General features: G+C 44.6%; 1 protein-coding gene across 1 annotated transcript in view; it reads left to right on the forward strand.

Annotated features, from left to right (window-relative positions):
• Acoxl (acyl-CoA oxidase like) overlaps nt 1–16,710 on the forward strand; it is a 257,256-nt gene that overhangs the window by 184,588 nt on the left and 55,958 nt on the right.

Raw genomic sequence — 16,710 nt, forward strand, 5'->3', positions numbered from 1 at the left:
AGCTATTAAGAAGGAATAGCCATCATGCACAGTGCCAGTGAGGTTGGTTTGAAGAAACATTCCAGTTCCACATGTTTCATCATTCGGTCCAAGGCAATTGGTCAGCAAGACCCCAGAATGCTTTTCACCCATTCTCTATCTTGAGTCAGTGCTCAGGGCTGAAGAACCAGGATACAGAGAGCCGCTTTTCTTCTGTGCTGGAACTAGGTGCTAAAATGACAAGGGCTGAGTCGTAGGGCTTTTTGTTTAGCTGCCTCTTTTTATACCAATGACATAGTGGCATTTCTTGGTCTCACAGAGGCGATTAGAACGAAGAAATTGAGACAGGTATTCGCTCAGGAAGCATGCCAAATGGGGAAGACTCCCAGAAACACAGAAGCAGCCAAGGCTCACACTTAGGGAATAGTGCCACAGCGGAGATGCACACTTGGGGAATAGTGCCACCCGGGGTGAGAAGTCTGAGGAAGCTGGGCCGAGGCTCTGCCAGACTACAGTAGCACCACTGGGCGAGCTGAAGTCACTCCACACACCCTGGGCTTTTCCTCCATGGAGAGAGCGGAAGGATGTAAGCCAGGGCACTGTGGAGGGAGAAAATGTAGCTTGTGAACCATCTTTTGAACACTATAGAAAAAAAAAAAAAGATGAAACTGCAAGAGAGGAAAATAGACATGGATGGAATATGATAACAATCCAGCCAGTGGGAGAAATCCCAAAACGCTAGAACAAAGGAAGCCACAGTAATAACCACAGACACCATGGAAAAAATACTTTCCTTGTATTTAAAAACATGTTCATGTATGGAAAGACCATGCCTATATATTAGTTGCGTTTCTCACAGCTATGGCAAAATACATGACAAAAATAGCTTAAGAAAGGGTTGGTTTTGGCTCGGAGTCTGAGGGTACTATGCATTGCAGCAGGGAAGGCTTGGCTGCAAGAGCTTGAGGCAACCAGTCACACCGTGTGTGCAATGAGTGTGTGGTTTCCAGCCCATGGGATCCTACTGCTTGCATTCATTCAGGGTAGATCTTTCCTTCTCAGTTAGGCCTTTCTAGGAATACCCTCATAGACACACATGCAGGTGTGTTTTCACGGCGCTTCTTCTAATTCTATTCCCCACGTGGTATAGATGCTCTGAGACGTCGTAAACATTCGGAAATATTTTCTATTTACAAATTGTTCCCAGCCAGAGCAGGAGTAATCGGCTTCATTAGTGTCTATTCTGATTTTGAGAGGAGAAAACTTTCGCGTGTATGAGTGTGTTTTCCAAACATCAAATAAACATCGGGCGAAGGAGATGCTGAAAAAATTGGAAAGGACTTTAGAACCCGACAGTTAAGACTCGCTGCTGCCAAAGCTTCAGCATCCGCTTCTGTAATTTGGAATAATAAGGCTGAGCACAATGCAAATACACTGCAGGGCTAGAATACCATCGAGTATGTAAAGCAGCCGCCGAAGCTCTAACAGGTGCATTCACATTAATTACCTTGGTCTCCACCGTTGACGTAACCTATTTACAGACAATGCAATTAAATATTCATAGCACACAGACAGTTTCTAGGGCCAATCAGGGGAAAAAAAAAAAAACAAAACACCATCAAGATAATCAAACAGGCTTGTTCCTTGGGGGAAAGTCCATATCTAGTTTTAGCCTGAGGCAAAATTAAGACAAAAATCCTACAAGGTTAGTAGAGAGAATATGGCCATTTATTATTTTAGTTTGTATTTTTCACCCAGCTTGTGTTTGCTCCCATAAATTAATTGTGTGTTGTAATAAAATGATTCTTCTCAGCAGTTTTAACATCCAACCTAAGCAGAGGCTGGTGAGAAGAAGTCTTTGGCTAGTGTCAAAGGGGAGAAAGTTCACCCAGAATACCAAATTCTCCTGAAAACAACTGTAACATTTGGCTCAGAGCTTTCAGATTACAAAGGCAGAGCCAAAGGGCTTCAGGAACCTGTGTGTTTTCCTAGCTGTTTGGTAAAATTTTGTTGTTGTTGTTATTGTTGTTGCTGTTGTTTGCACAAGCACATTCCATCACAGGCATGCTTGACCAACCTTCTCAGCGCGTTGGACAAGCACGCTGCCCCTTACCCTGCAGTGACCAGTGGGTCCCACAACAGAAGCAGGCCTTTGCACTCGTTTGACAGTGTCTCTCCCCTGAGTACTCAGGTTTTTACTCAAAAGGAGGCCCGGAGAAGCCTCTGCTTTGCTAGCAGCGATAGGGAGCGAGCGCTTACCCCTGGCCTCCCTTGGGGGCTCATTTCTCTGGTTTTTCAAACTTGTGTTGCAAGGGCTGCTCATAGTTGCTGCCTCATTTCCTCCACTGGTGGTGGTGGGGAATATAGACCAATGAGCAATGGCTTGTCATATTGAGACTATTGCATCAAGGAAGGCTGCCGTTCTGCCGGGAAATCTGTAGACAAGAAGACAGATTATCAGTAGTCACTGTGTTTGAAAAATGACTTTACTTGTAAATGTACATGCTGGGTAGGTAGAGAGAGAGGAGACTCTAGGGGAGTGAACTAGTCTAGAGCTACTTCATGGTCTGCCTCTCCTCACATAGCATTCTCTCACCTTCACTGCACTTCTAGTTTGTTTGTTTGTCATTTCTGTAGTTTTTGAGAATTTCGTACATAAGTATAATGTATTTACATTACTTCCATCCCTATTTCCCCCTCTAACTCCTTCCCCCTTCTTCATATATTCCTTGACCTCTCCTATAACTACGGTTGCTACACAGATGTAACCATACATTTAGTGTCGCTGTGCACACATGTGTTTAGGGCTGGCCACCTGGGAGCAGATAACCTGTCAGATGACACATCCTGGAAAGAATGGATATTCTCTCTCTCTCTCCTCTCTCTCTCTCTCTCTCTCTCTCTCTCTCTCTCTCTCTCTCTGTTAAATACCTGGAGCTCCTCATCTAGGGGTGGGAATGTCTTGCACTCCTGTTGTCATTATGCAGGGCTTGTTTAGGCCACCATATTGTTGAGATTTCATGGCTATAGCATGTCTGTCAAGTCTAGAACATATGATCTTTCAGTTGTCCTGATCCTCTGGTTTCCCAATCTTTCTGTCACGCCTGCCTCTATGTTCCCTGAGCCTTAGATGTTGAGGTTGTGGTCTATGTGTGCCACGTGGGGCTGAGCATCTCCGGTCACTTACTCTCTGCATTTTGACCTGTTGTGAACCTCAGTAGTAGCCTACATTTGTTGCAAAAAGAAGCTTCTCTGATGAAGGGTGTCTTAGTTGCTTTTTCTATTGCCACGATAAAACAATACAATGGAGGCAACTTATAAAATAAATGTTTAATTTGGGGCTTCTAATTGGAGAGGGTTAGAGTCCGTGAGCATCATGGTAGAGAGCATGGCAGCAGGCAGAAGGGCATGGCACTGGAGCAGTAGCTTAGAGCTCACATCTTCATCTGCAAGGAGACTGGGAGAGGCAGAGACGTACCTGGGGATGGAGTGGACCCTTTGAAACCTCAAAGCTCACCTCCAGTGATACACCTCCTCCAACAAGGCCACACCTCCTAATCCTTTCCAAACAGTTCCACCATCTGGGGACCAGGCATTCAGATGTGAGCCTATGGAGCCCATGCTCATTCGAACCACCACAAGGGGGACCCTTATACCTGGGGGTGTAAGGATAAGTACGTAGAATGTAGTTAGAAGCTTTTTGATTTAGGATAATGACAATTCTAGGTTCTTCTCCAGGGTCTATGACTTGTCCAGACACAGGCAGTTGGTTAAGTTTATAGTATGTGCCTGGACTGTCTAGTTTTGTATGTCCACTTGACCCAAGGGAGAGTCCTCAGAGAGAAAGAAGCCTCAGTTGAGCAAATGCCTCCATAAGATCCAGCTGTAAGGCATTTCCTCAATTAGTGATCAATGGGAAGAGCCCAGCCCATGGTGGGCGGGGCCATCCCTGGGCTGGTGGGCGTGGCCATCCCTGGGCTGGTGGGCGGGGCCATCCCTGGGCTGGTGGGTTTGGCTTCTGTAGGAAGGCAGGCTGAGCAAGCCATGGGAAGCAAGCCAGTAAGCAGCACTCTTCCATGGCCTCTGCATCCTGCTTGAGTTCCTGCCCTGAATTACCCCAATGATGGACTATGATTCGGAAGAGTAAACCAAATAAAGCCTTTCCTCCCCAACTTGCTTTTTGGTCATGGTGTTTCCTGGCAGCAATAGAAACTCTAAGGTGGTGCCTGTACTCTAGATGGTGTAGGAATCCACTGGGAAAGACTGAATTAAGAAAGCAGATGAAGGTCACCCTCTGCCATGCCACAAGGCCAAGTTAAAAGAAAAGAGAAGTAGTATGCAAGTGAGCATCAGGAACGATCTAATTCTGGGCAATAAACTAATTTGGAAACAATCCTCAACGTTCATTTTCTTTGTTTGGAGCTGTAGATGGAGGATTAGTGAAGTCTGGAAATAGGATTGCTTGAAGCATAACTATGGAGCACTTTCTATTTAGGCAACTACTGTTACTCCAGATTTTATTGTGGTGGATACACAACCCAAGTGCTCTGCCTGTGACTTTAAATGTGGATCTTGGCATTGCCACGATACCACAGAGCTCCTGCAAACAATGGCAGCTGTTCTGTTTGTTACAAGTTAGACTTGACAATACCTTTGCTCATGTCCATCAGTTGGGTTTGGGGAATCTCAGCTCAGATCTCATCTGTAGAAAAGGCAAATGCCCATGATGGTGACTGGATGGCTCATGAGTGCCACATGCCTGGGGGAAGGGTAATTGGAACATCCCTCAATCAAGGGTCTTCAAGAACACTGGTTAGGTGGTGGCTGGTGGATCTAGGAAAACATTGTTGTCAGTCAGCCCAGACAGAGAATCTGGCGCTGACTGTGTCCATTTGAGGGGACAGACAGGACAGAATGTTATTCATCAGTCTATTTGTTACATTTAAAAGATTTATTTTTATTATTCTCAATGAGGTACGCTTCGGGAGGTGGGTGCTAAGTGCAGACAGAACACCATAATAGATCAAAGAAATGGTTTTATTCAAGTCTAGCCTAGTGAATCAATGAGATTTTTTTTTTTTTTTTTTTTTTGGAGTGCAGTATTTAAAGCACAATAGGTGAGGAGTTACTTAAAGTCATGAGTGACTTATAGACAGATACATCACCAAAAAGCCAACCCAGAATGGATCATGACTTTGGAGTTCCCTGCATAGCTCCACTGGAAAGCTTCCTCTCCATAGCAATCATTCCAGCTTATATAGCCTGTAGAGATCTCTTGTGAACTATAAGTTTTAGAAGCTTCCTGTACCTCGTAAGTTGTATTTGATTCCCATGCCTTGGAGTCTCCCTTCAGGAAGGAGTGTTTCCATTTGGAGGAAATAGTCACATACTATCCTCTTTTTCTCATACACAGAGCCCTAAACTGTCTTTCTGAGAAGGAACCGGAAAGGTAAAGAGGAAGTAGAAATAAAGAAGAAAGAAGGGAAAGGGAATTGCACTCCTAATAATTACATGGGAGTTGTAGCCATTTCCATGGGAGTATGGGAGTGTGGAAGGAATCCTCGAGATCATATAATCAGGCCCATTCATTACTGGTGGTCAGCCTGAGATCAAGACAATCCATGCTTTCTTCGTGGTGTCAGTCACCAGTGGCATAAAGGGGACTGAGGAAAGTCCAGAGGTGGGACTGTGAAGGCAGGCAGGACTCTCTCTTGCAGCCACTAGTCTGTACTGACTTCTTGGCTAGGAAGGAGTTTGTGTTTCCCTCATTCCTCCATGCATTACTTGGAAACACAAGCTTCTCCCCAAATTATTTATCCAGTGAAATCCTATTTATATCAGAATGGAGTCACAGATAATTATTTTATGCTTTGAACTATAATCTAATATTGTCGATTATTTTCTTGATTTTGATCAAGAAAAAAATGTTCCCAGTTTTGGTCATGGTGACTGCTTTCTTTAGCTTGGTCTTTATGTGCCTTTGATGCACACCCTGCCAGTCCTTCCATCTTTTCTTTTTTTCTTTCTTTCTTTCTTTCTTTCTTTCTTTCTTTCTTTCTTTCTTTCTTTCTTCTTCTTTTTGAGCATCTTCTTACTTCCTGGTTTGTTGTTCTTTGTTACTTGCCCTCTGTATCAGACACTTCTCCAAGGAGCCCAGGCCGCTTTGGAGATAATTGTCTTAAAGTCCAGTGTCTTGTCCTCTGGTTCCCTCTGCTTCCAATTCAAAGCCACAGAATAAGTATGAACATATATTAAGTCATGAATATTAGAAATTGTAAGTTTTAATGATAGCTCTGACTTCAATAAAAACAATAGGGTGTGTTTTGAAGTCTCTCTCATTTGTTGTTTCTTGCTTGTTTGTGTGTTCCCAGGATATATGTGAGAACTTCACAGAATGGCTTCTGGTGGGGAATACATTTACTCACTAGAATATGGTATTTTTCTCTGTAATATTATCCCTACATCATAGAATCAAAACAGTATTTCCAACATTTCTTTAATTAGTCTCTTCTACTCTTCTGTGTGGCTGTCAATTCCTGTGTAACAAGCAGAAACATTCTGATTGGTATTTTTCTTTCATCCTGGCTGATTTTCCATTTCTCTTTCTTTTTCAAATTCTTATTATTTTTACAGTCTCTATGAAAACCTGTCAAGTTCCCTAGCCTCATTGCTGTATAGAAAACTACATCTCTCTGTTTTTGTTTGTTGTTTGTTTGTTTTTAAAACTGTTATGGTTTGGAAATGGAATACCTCTGGCCCAGTCTGAAGTGTCAAAGACCTAACTCCTAGCTGGCAGCTCTTGAGAGGTGACTGAGGTCTCAGACGTGGTCAGTGGAGCAATCCGTTGGTGGATCCACACTTTGATGGTGCTAATGATCAGTGGTAGACACTAGGAGGTAGATCTCAGTTGGGTCACTGGGTCACTGAGGCTGTTCTCTTTGAAGAGTTAGTCTCTCTCTCTCTCTCTCTCTCTCTCTCTCTCTCTCTCTCTCTCTCTCTCTCTCCCTCTCCTTCTCCCTCTCTCTCTCCTTCTCCCTCTCTGTCTCCCGCCCCCTTTCCACTCACCATGAGGTGAGAGTGCTCTGTGATGTTCTGTTTCACCGTGACCCAGAAACAATAGGCCTCCTGTTTATCACAGCTATGTGTCCTGATGAGGAGGGAAAGCTTGGACACTCACCTTTCCCATGCTCACTGTTGCATCTCCATCTCTTTCTTCCTCCCGTGCTTATTGTTCTCCTTTCCCACAATGAGTGTATCATTATGTGTGTGTGCGTGCGCTCATAATGTCTTTTTCTTATATGAAGGATAGCTTGCTATAGACTTAGATTTTCTTCTTCCTCTTAGTAGCACACCTCCAGAGGCTCCACATGAGAACCAAGCAGGCCACCCTCATCTTTTTGTGCTGCAGACTCATCTACTTTGTGGTTGTACCTCACTTTACTAAGCCTCTGTTACAGATTTGATTTCTTACACTTGGTATTTCATAATTACTGAAACTCCACTCAGAGGGAGAGGGTGACGTCAGCCACGTCTACTTCCTCCTATTCTCATGCACAGGACAGAGCCTGCTCTTGTGCTTTCCCTCTTTGGTTTTTGGGTGGTAGGTGTTATCTCCATGTTGCAGCTTTTCCTATGTGAGGCCACTTCTACTTTTCTTGTGTTTTCTGCTCTGGCCATCTCCACCCTTCTCCATAAGAGTTTGATATTTTGCCCATCAACTTTTTTTTTTTTCTGTGCTTCTGGGTACTGAAGCAAAGGAGCCAGGAGTGTTGGCACAGGACTTTAATCTCAGCACTTGGGAGGCAGAGGCAGGTGGATCTCTGAATTCGAGGCTATTCTAGTCTACAGAGAAGTTCTAGGCTAGCGATGACTACACAGTAAGACCCTCTTAAAACAAACCAAAACAAGCAAACAAACGATAACAAAGACTAAAAGATCTAAAAGCATTCACTAAATTAATTTGATTTTTAAGGAAAATATTCCTATAAAAAGCTGCAGGTTTGTGTCACACTCTTGCTGAATCCTGTCATTTATTTTAAACAAAACAGTGCTGTTTCTGTGGGTCAGTGCTTTGTCACTGTGATACTAACACACACAGTGTAACAAGAAAAAGGTTGATCTTGGCCCACAGTTTCTAAGGCCTCAGACTATGCTGACCAGCACTCTCTTCTGAGCCTGCGGTGAGTCAAAGCACTGTAGTGAAGGGCATGGTACTTACTCATAGCATCCAGGAAGCAAAAGGAAAAGAAAGGCGAAGAGGCCATAGACAACACAACACTCAACGTACCCCAGGCCCTAACTTAAAAGTTACCATCTCCTAAAAATTGCACCCCAAGCTCAGGAACATGCCCTCAACAGTAGCCTGTGGGGAACTGTTCACAACCCAATCACAATACCAGCCTGCCTTTGAAGACAGTGCCAGACTGATCAGTATGTGTAGAACAAAGAAAAAATGACAAGTAAGTGTTCTTCATAAATATAGGTGAAATGTACATCAGCAACATAATCACTGGCATTAGTAATAATATTTCTAAAACTAATTACATCATAGCTGAGAGGTGTTTATTTCAGGACTTTAGAATAGGTTTAATGTTAAATATCAGCCAATGACAGCAACATCAGTTAATATAAAGGGATGTAAGGCCATAACAACAGCAACAAAACTGCCTTAAATCATAGGTTAAATGAACCTGTTTTTGCTTCTTTGGTTTTTGGTAGAAGATTTAAAGAGGGGCCAGCAACATAGTTCAGTGGGTAAACACAAACCTCAAGACCTGAATTCAACCCCCCCAGAACCCTGTAAAGATAGTTAGGGAACCAATTTCACAAAGCTGTTCTTGGGTCAGTACATGTATATCTTGGCACATCCCTGCATCAGGCACACACACTCAACACAATAATAAACAAACTAAGAAAATGAAGCTGGGTGCGGTGGTGCACCCCTATAATCCCAGCACTCAGGGAGGCAGAGACAGGCAGATCTCAGTGAGTTTCAGGTGAGCCTGGTCTACAAAGTGAGTCCAGGACAGTCGAGGCTACACAGAGAAATCCTGTCTCGAAAAACAACAACAAAACAAAAGAACAACAACAACAAGAAAGAAAGAAAGAAAGAAAGAAAGAAAGAAAGAAAGACAGAAAGAAAGAAAGAAAAAGAAAATGAAAAGAAGACCTACACCTACGAGAACTTACCAAACAGAGCTCTACGGAATCAAAAGAGCATTATATGACTGTAAGATGTAAAATTCAATATTCAAAACAAAGCTTGCTTGTACATAGTCTCAATACACAGCTGGAAAATAAAAGTCAGTTTGTAGTACACTAACAAGCATGAGTGTCTTGCACATATATCTAACAGTAAAACCTCCAAAGCATGAAAGACCTGTGCACAGACCACTACAAAATATACAGAGAGCAGTTCAAGAACTAGTCCGCGTAACGGTGAGGAGCGCGCCATGTCAGTGTGTGAGACTTAACACTGTCTGAGATGTCCAAACTCCTCCTGCAAAGTCGGCCTCACTGCAGTTAAAATCTTGGAAAGAGTGTTTGTACACTTAGAAGCTCACTTGACAGTTTATATGGAACTGCGAATGATGTAAAACAACCCACAGAGCTTTGAAAAAAGTGGAAGTCACTGGCGGGGGTGGGGGCTGGTGCCAGCTGATTTTCAAAGCGTGTGCTGAGACTGTCCTAGTGCAGACATGGGAACGCTGGCACGAAGTTAGACAGACCACCACAACACTGCCAGGCCCACTTAGCCACACATATTTGTTCACTCAGTTTCTGACAAACATGAAGTAAATTCAATGATGAGAAAAGGATTTTTAATAGTGAAGTAAAGTAGATTCTGAATGGAAAAGAAACGAACTGTGGTCTGTTTCCTACTCAATACACAAATGCTCATTAAAGACTCATCATAGACTTGAATATAAACAGGGAAACTATAAAGTTTCCAAAGAAAACAGTCAAGTATCAGTACTATATCCTAGACACCAGAGTAAACCAAGATTTCTTAGGAAAACACAGGAAGTACCAATCATTTACAGTAGCTATTGACAAGCTATCAACGTATGAAAGACACTCATCAAGACAGAGATAAACACTAAACCTTGGAGAAAGTACTTGCATTGTCTGTGTCTGGTAAAAGCTTTTACACAAAACATGTGACAAACTCTCATGGTGAAATAATGAAAAGATACAATCTAAGAAAATTTGCACAAAAGACTTGAAAAGACACCTCAGGAAAGAAGATAAAAGAAGAGCTAATGAGCACGTGAAACTTTGCCTAATCTTATTAGTCATAAAGAGCTAGAAATCAAAACCACAAGAAGAACCAACACCCACCCACTGACGCGTTTCAACCAAAGTGCTTGGTGGCGCTCAGCACCAGCAGTGATGCAGGACAACCCTGGGTCTCATAATGAAGACACTCTAAGGTGGAAACACAGGAGCTGGGGATGTGGCTTGCTGGTAGAGCATTTGTTCACCTGTCGTGCACACGGATCTTGGTTCAATTCCTGACCCCTCTGTCTCTGTCTCTGTCTCTGTCTCTGTCTCTGTCTCTGTCTCTCTGTCTCTGTCTCTCTCTCTCTCTCACACACACACACAGGCACACACACACACACACACTAGTTTGATAGTCTCTCACAATGTTGAATGTACATTTATTCTATGACCCAGAAATTCTGTCCCTAGAGATATGGCCAAGAAATGAAGCTATGTGGTTCATAAGACCCTTATACATGAACGTTCCTCGCGGCTTTATTAATAACCCCAAATTGGAAACTGGAAACCAAGTGTTTATAGATCTGAAACTAGACAAGTGAATTGTGGTTGATTTCACACAGTGAATCATGTGAGACAGCATGTGTGAATTTTACAGGAGTGCTTAGTTATATGAAAGAGCTTATACTAGATGGTCCTGTTTATGTGACAGTCAAGGAGGAACAAAACTAGCTGAGGGTGACATAGTACAGTTGTCACAATCAGAGGGAGAGGGTAGTGATGCCTGAGGGAAGCTGGGAACATTCCCCATCTGGGAAATGTTGTCCCTTGATTGGCATGGTTCCAGTGGATATGTACACATAAAAACAAATCACTGATGGGTATTGATTTTTTTTTATTGAGAAATGACTCTGTCATTAAAGTGCCTACTGTGCAAGCATGAGGACCTGAGTTCAATTCCCAGCACCCACTCTATTACACACTTGTAATCAAAGTTCTGGGAAAGGAGAAATTAGGATTTTGGGGGGTTTTCTGGACAACTAGTCTTTCCAAATTGGGGAGCTCTAGGTTCAGTGAGAGAGTCTGTTTCTAAAAACAAGGAGGAAGGCAATAAAGGAAGATACTAATGTTGACTTCTGACCCTACATACATTCACACAAACACATGCACATGTATGCACTGCCTCCAAACACTTTAAAAATAATTGAGCTGCAAACTCAAGGTTGATACATGTTTTACATCTAACTGTACATATAGTTATATCTCAATGATGGGACTTAAAGGTTGAACTCAAACAGGGCATCCCAATAGGTAGGCCATACACATGAAACACGGTCTGTTTTTTATATACATTGGAAACATTGACGTCCAACATGCAGCCTTACCTGCTGTCTCTGATAGATTCAGTGAGAAGAAGAATCAATAACTAATGGCATCAATGAGAAGTCATAAGGACTATTCTGTGCTGGGCTCTGTGTTAAACACTTCTCAATGTCACATGGAAAAATAGAAGTGGGTCCCCAGGCTCCTCAGCAGCATAGAATCTAGACAGCATGGTGACAGGTCAGACTGCAGGAGACAAGCCTCGGAGGGCCAGCCCTGATAGGTGAGCTCAAGGAGCCTGGACATTCTACCGGGACCTTGATTGAAGCCAAACCTCAAGAAACAGAGCTTTGGTGATATGGTGAAGATGGGGCCACTGACAAACGCATTAGTTCCTTGGAGATGTCCCTGACCAGGGTTGGCACAGGGACAGATAAACTGGCTCATGCAAGAAAGCGCCTGCCATTGCACTTCACTGTTAACCCTCACCAAAGGTAGTGAGCAGATCCTTGTGGTCAGCTGTGGTCACAGTCCCCAGTGAAGCTTCTGCCTCTGTGGGGCTGGACAAGATGAAGGAAACCAATACAATGATCCTTGCACATGCCCTGACTGGTTTGATGCCGTCTCAGTGGGGCAACAAACCCGCTGCCTGCAGGGATGTCAGTTAGACCACAGGCAGGCAGGGAAACTTCTGCTTCCAGCGGCCAGGTCGAAGCAGCAGGTGTCATCGCTGCTGTAAGAGAGAAGCATGTAAGACCAAGTGCAGGGGTGATAAGTGGCATCAATATGCAGCCTAGGTTCAGAGGCCAGAGTCACACTGTGTCCATCCAAGGGCATATGTCTGGCCTGCCCACTCGGAAGACAGTGCTAGCTCCAGATTTACGCCTACATTCTTGAGATGATTCTAGATTCTAGAGGGGCCCCTTGGTGACTTAGAATCCTTCATGATAGCTTTTGGGGACCTGCTCCGATTCCTGCCACTGACCTTCCTCTGCTTACTTGCATCTCGGGCAGTTAGTGCTGGTTCTAATGTTTGTATGTGTGGGGGCTCATAGCTTAGTAGGTAAAGTGCTTGCCTAACATGCATGAGACCCTGGGTTTGATTCCCCAGCACTACTTGAGATCACTGTGACAGTACACATTTGTAATCCCAGTATTTAAGAGGTGGAGGCAGTGGGCCGTCTTTGACTACTTAGAGAATTTGAGGCTAACCTGGGCAACATGAAAAGAAAAAGAAGTTCCTTAGTTCAGTGTAAGATACATAAATGCTTAGTTGAAATTTAGGGTGTATATTTGAGTAAGGATGGATGAGCAATAAAGTAGTCTTATGGGTGTTTTAATTTTTATTTTGACTATGTTCTTGCTTGAAAAGTATTGTATATAAGGACTCACATCTACCAGGCACTGAGAGAGTTTGACTAAGAGGGCATAATCGCTGTCCTCCGAGAAGGAGGGTATGACAGATATAAAGTAGAAAGCAGGCCACTGTGTTCTGGGTTCTGGACAGATGGGGCTGGCAGTGAGAATGGAAGTCAGTCTTGAACGACGAATGGGCACACACGTGCTTTCCTTGCAGCCCTGTGCACAAAATGAGGCTAGACCTTTCAGGCAAGGCTTGGGGAGGTCAGGGAACCACACCAAACAGATTCCCAAGCTAGAGAGACCAATAAGGGAGGGTGACAGTGCTGGTTGGTGGACCACCACCTTAGGCAGCCTGCACATGGCACTGAGGACCTTACACATTCCCTTTAAGAGATGACTGTGACATGGTCACACAGGTGTCCTGTGAAGATCCTGCACCCATTGGTGCTGCAAGGGTGACCTGTATGATGGCCACACACACCAACAGCTCAGAAGAGAGAGCCTCAGTTGAGATGGTAGCAGAGAGATCAGAGTGCTGGTTGGTGGAGCTTTGGGTCATTTGATGGAGAGCAAAGGTACATTGGAGCTCCAGCTTGCATCCTGGAAACATAGGATGACATTACCAAAAAAAAATGACTCCTAAAAAGGCCCCAGCTACAGCAGGGTTAGTGATTCTATTCCAGATGCCTTTTCTCCAAATTCACCCCCAGCCCCACAAAAAAGATTTCTGCACACAGTACCCACCTCTTATCCCTTGCCTCGTTCCTCTAGCTGACCCCCCAGTTTCTGCGTCAGCTGCCTGCTGCAGGTTCAAGAAACAAAGATCTCAGGACTCAATTTTCTCCTCACATTAAATGTACATTTTTCTTCTTTCTGTGGGCTTGAAGCAGTCACTGAAGGCAATCAGGTTCGATGACACCGTCTTCAGCTAGATGGCAAGTGCAGGCTGTTGAAACACGATCTAGCTCACCAGACTCCAGATGCGTGCACTGGTGCCTGTGCAGTGTATCAAAAAACCCCATGACTTTATCCCTCCACTTCTCTCTCTAATAGAGCAGCTAAGGAGGAACTTTGAAAATGAGGGTGGTGTTAGGAAAGAGACATTTATTTACAAATCTGTTACTGGAAATGATCAAGATCCACTTCAGGAGTTGAACTTTAAAAAAAAAAAAAAAAAAAAAAAAAAAAAAAAAAAAAGCTTTAAATGGCCAAAGAGAATGTATCACCCATAATCGTTTTCTGTCCCTGGTGGCTCAGTAATGAAAAGCAGACTCTTCAATGGACATGAAAGCAGGGGAAATTAGGAAGTAATATATTCAATTGTAGAAGACCTTTGCCAAGACTGTATTGATTTCGTGTTCTGACAACTTGAGTTAAGTCTCCATGGGGAAACACTTTTGAAGCAGGTCACATCTAAGACACGTATGTTCCCACTGCTTGGACTCTGGGGCAGATGGAAGTGTTATGTCTCCACAGGGTATGGGGAGGGAGCTCCATCTTCTCTTCGGGACCTGTTCATACTGTTTGTGGGAGAGCGTGAGCCGCAAAAACCCTAGCATGGCCATTGCTACCATGGTAGGAGATGCTGGCCCTCTCTGCCGAACCCCCTCTAACTGGTTCTCCACTTTCTTCCTGTGTGTCTTCCTCTAATCTCAGCACCCATCTACAACGGCCATTTGTTTCATGCAGCCATTAGCTCTGGCCAGATGCGCAGACACTTAGCTTTGTGCTAGGCGCTGGGGTCACACAGCCAGTCAGAGCAGCCCTCACACTCCAGCATCAAGGACTTTCCAGGATGGATGTGCCGGCTGGGTGGGAGGGTAGAGAAAAACACCCCACATGGTGAGAGAAGATCCTGGGAGGCTTCCAGGAGGAGGTGGGACTCTTGAATCCAGGAGGAGGGGGAAGCGGAAGAAGCCATCGGTGGAGAGCATCGCGTGCGGAAGTATGTGCAACAAGGGGCAGGCACCTACAGCTCTTTTGGTAGAGTGCTTATCTGGCACTTACAAGGTGCTGAACCACTTCCCAGCATGGCACAAACCAAGTGTGGTGGCACACGCATGTAATCCCACGCTCTAGAAGTGGAGGAAGGTTCAAGGCCATCTTGTGTTGCATAGCAAGTTTGAGGTTGACCTTGCATACACGAGACCCTGTCTTAAAAAGAGAAGGAAGCACGTGCCACAGAATTGGACACAGATCTGAATAGGGAAGAACCACTTGCAGGGACATAGGTGTGTGTGTGTGTGTGTGTGTGTGTGTATCTAAGTTCACCTCTTTTGTTGCTGTTTCACTCTGTAGTTGGGCTGGCCTGGAACTCACTCTATGGCCAAGGCTATCCTCGAGCTTGGAGCAGTCTTCCTTCTTGTTGCTTCCTCTGAAATTACAGATGTGAGACACTATGCCCAGATTTGAGTCTACGTTTACTGAGTGCATACTCTCCCAGGCACTGCTGTCAAGATGGTGTCTTTGTTGCTGTGGGCAGTGTAGAAGACGTCTGAGTGAGTGATGATGTGGGTCTCAGCCACATCTCTGATAGATGAGGAGAAGGTGCAGGCATACTCCTTGGAAACAGATACTCCTTTGTTCCAGAACGTGACTTAGGGACAGTTTCTGGATTCTTCTAAGCCTCCTCTATAAGGTTAGAATATTTTCTTACACATGAAAAATGCATTATGCCTGTGCTTGGCATATACAATGTGCACAGTGTGTTCCAGATGTCAGAGCGTTCCTACCACTGTGACATCTACTCTGTGTTTCTCTGGGAACATATGCTGTGAATTCCAGCTCTGTACCTCAGGGCACTCCCCCTCAGTGAGGTGAGCACATCCTGAGACAGGCAGGATTCTGGAGCAATAGAAGCTGGTGTAGCTCCAGCAATAGGCAGGGGTCTGTCTGCACAGGGGGAAGAAGAAGCAAGTCAGCAGAGCGAGTGCCCTGAGATGGAAAGGGCATCTCCTGAGGCTTCAGAAGCCAAGCAGGAGCCCACAAATCCTCCTGGAGCCAGGAGCAGCCCTTGGGGGGGGGGGCATTTAGTCTGTGTAATAGGGCTCTCCTCGAGCCAGTGTGGACAGCTCAAAGGGCGAGGGCACTTGCTGCCTAGTCTGGAGATCTGATTTTGAGCCCTAGAAACCCACACAGCAGGAGAGGAGCAACTCCCTCCACAAGTGACCAACCCCCCCTCCAAAAACATAAAACAAAACAAACCAACAACCCCCCCCCACGAAAAAACAATAGAGTTCTCCAGAGGAACCAAACCAATAAACTGTATATATTATTAAAAGAGAGGATTTACTGCATTGGCTTACATCCTCAGAGTGGACTTTTGTCAGCTGGAGAACTTTTGTAAGCTGATAATCATTAGCTGTAGGTCCAAGAAGCTAGATACTTCACAACACACACACACACACACACACACACACAGAGAGAGAGAGAGAGAGAGAGAGAGAGAGAGAGAGAGAGAGAGAGAGAGAGAGAGAGAGAGAGAGAGAGAGAGAGAGAGAGAGAGAGAGAGAGAGGCACCAACAGCCAGTGAGCCAGTGCTGAGCCTTAAGAAGACACAGCTGGGAACAGATCGGGAGGAACTGACAAGAGGAACATTAGGCTTATCTGCCTAGCTGAAGATCATGGTGGGCACAGAGCACAAGGGCTAAGGGAAGACCAAGGCCAGGTGCTTGCCTCAGCCTTGTTGAGGAAGCCACTGTAGGAGGCTTAAAACGGGGTACTAGGGAGAAGGAAGGCAGAGGGTACTCGGTGACTTTGGAGATATGGAAGGAAAGCCCAGGATTGAAATGGTAAAAGAGGATGTTTAGGTCGGGAGACCTCGCA

Source organism: Acomys russatus, chromosome 4, assembly GCF_903995435.1.
Source record: "Acomys russatus chromosome 4, mAcoRus1.1, whole genome shotgun sequence".
NCBI classification, from domain to species: domain Eukaryota; kingdom Metazoa; phylum Chordata; class Mammalia; order Rodentia; family Muridae; genus Acomys; species Acomys russatus.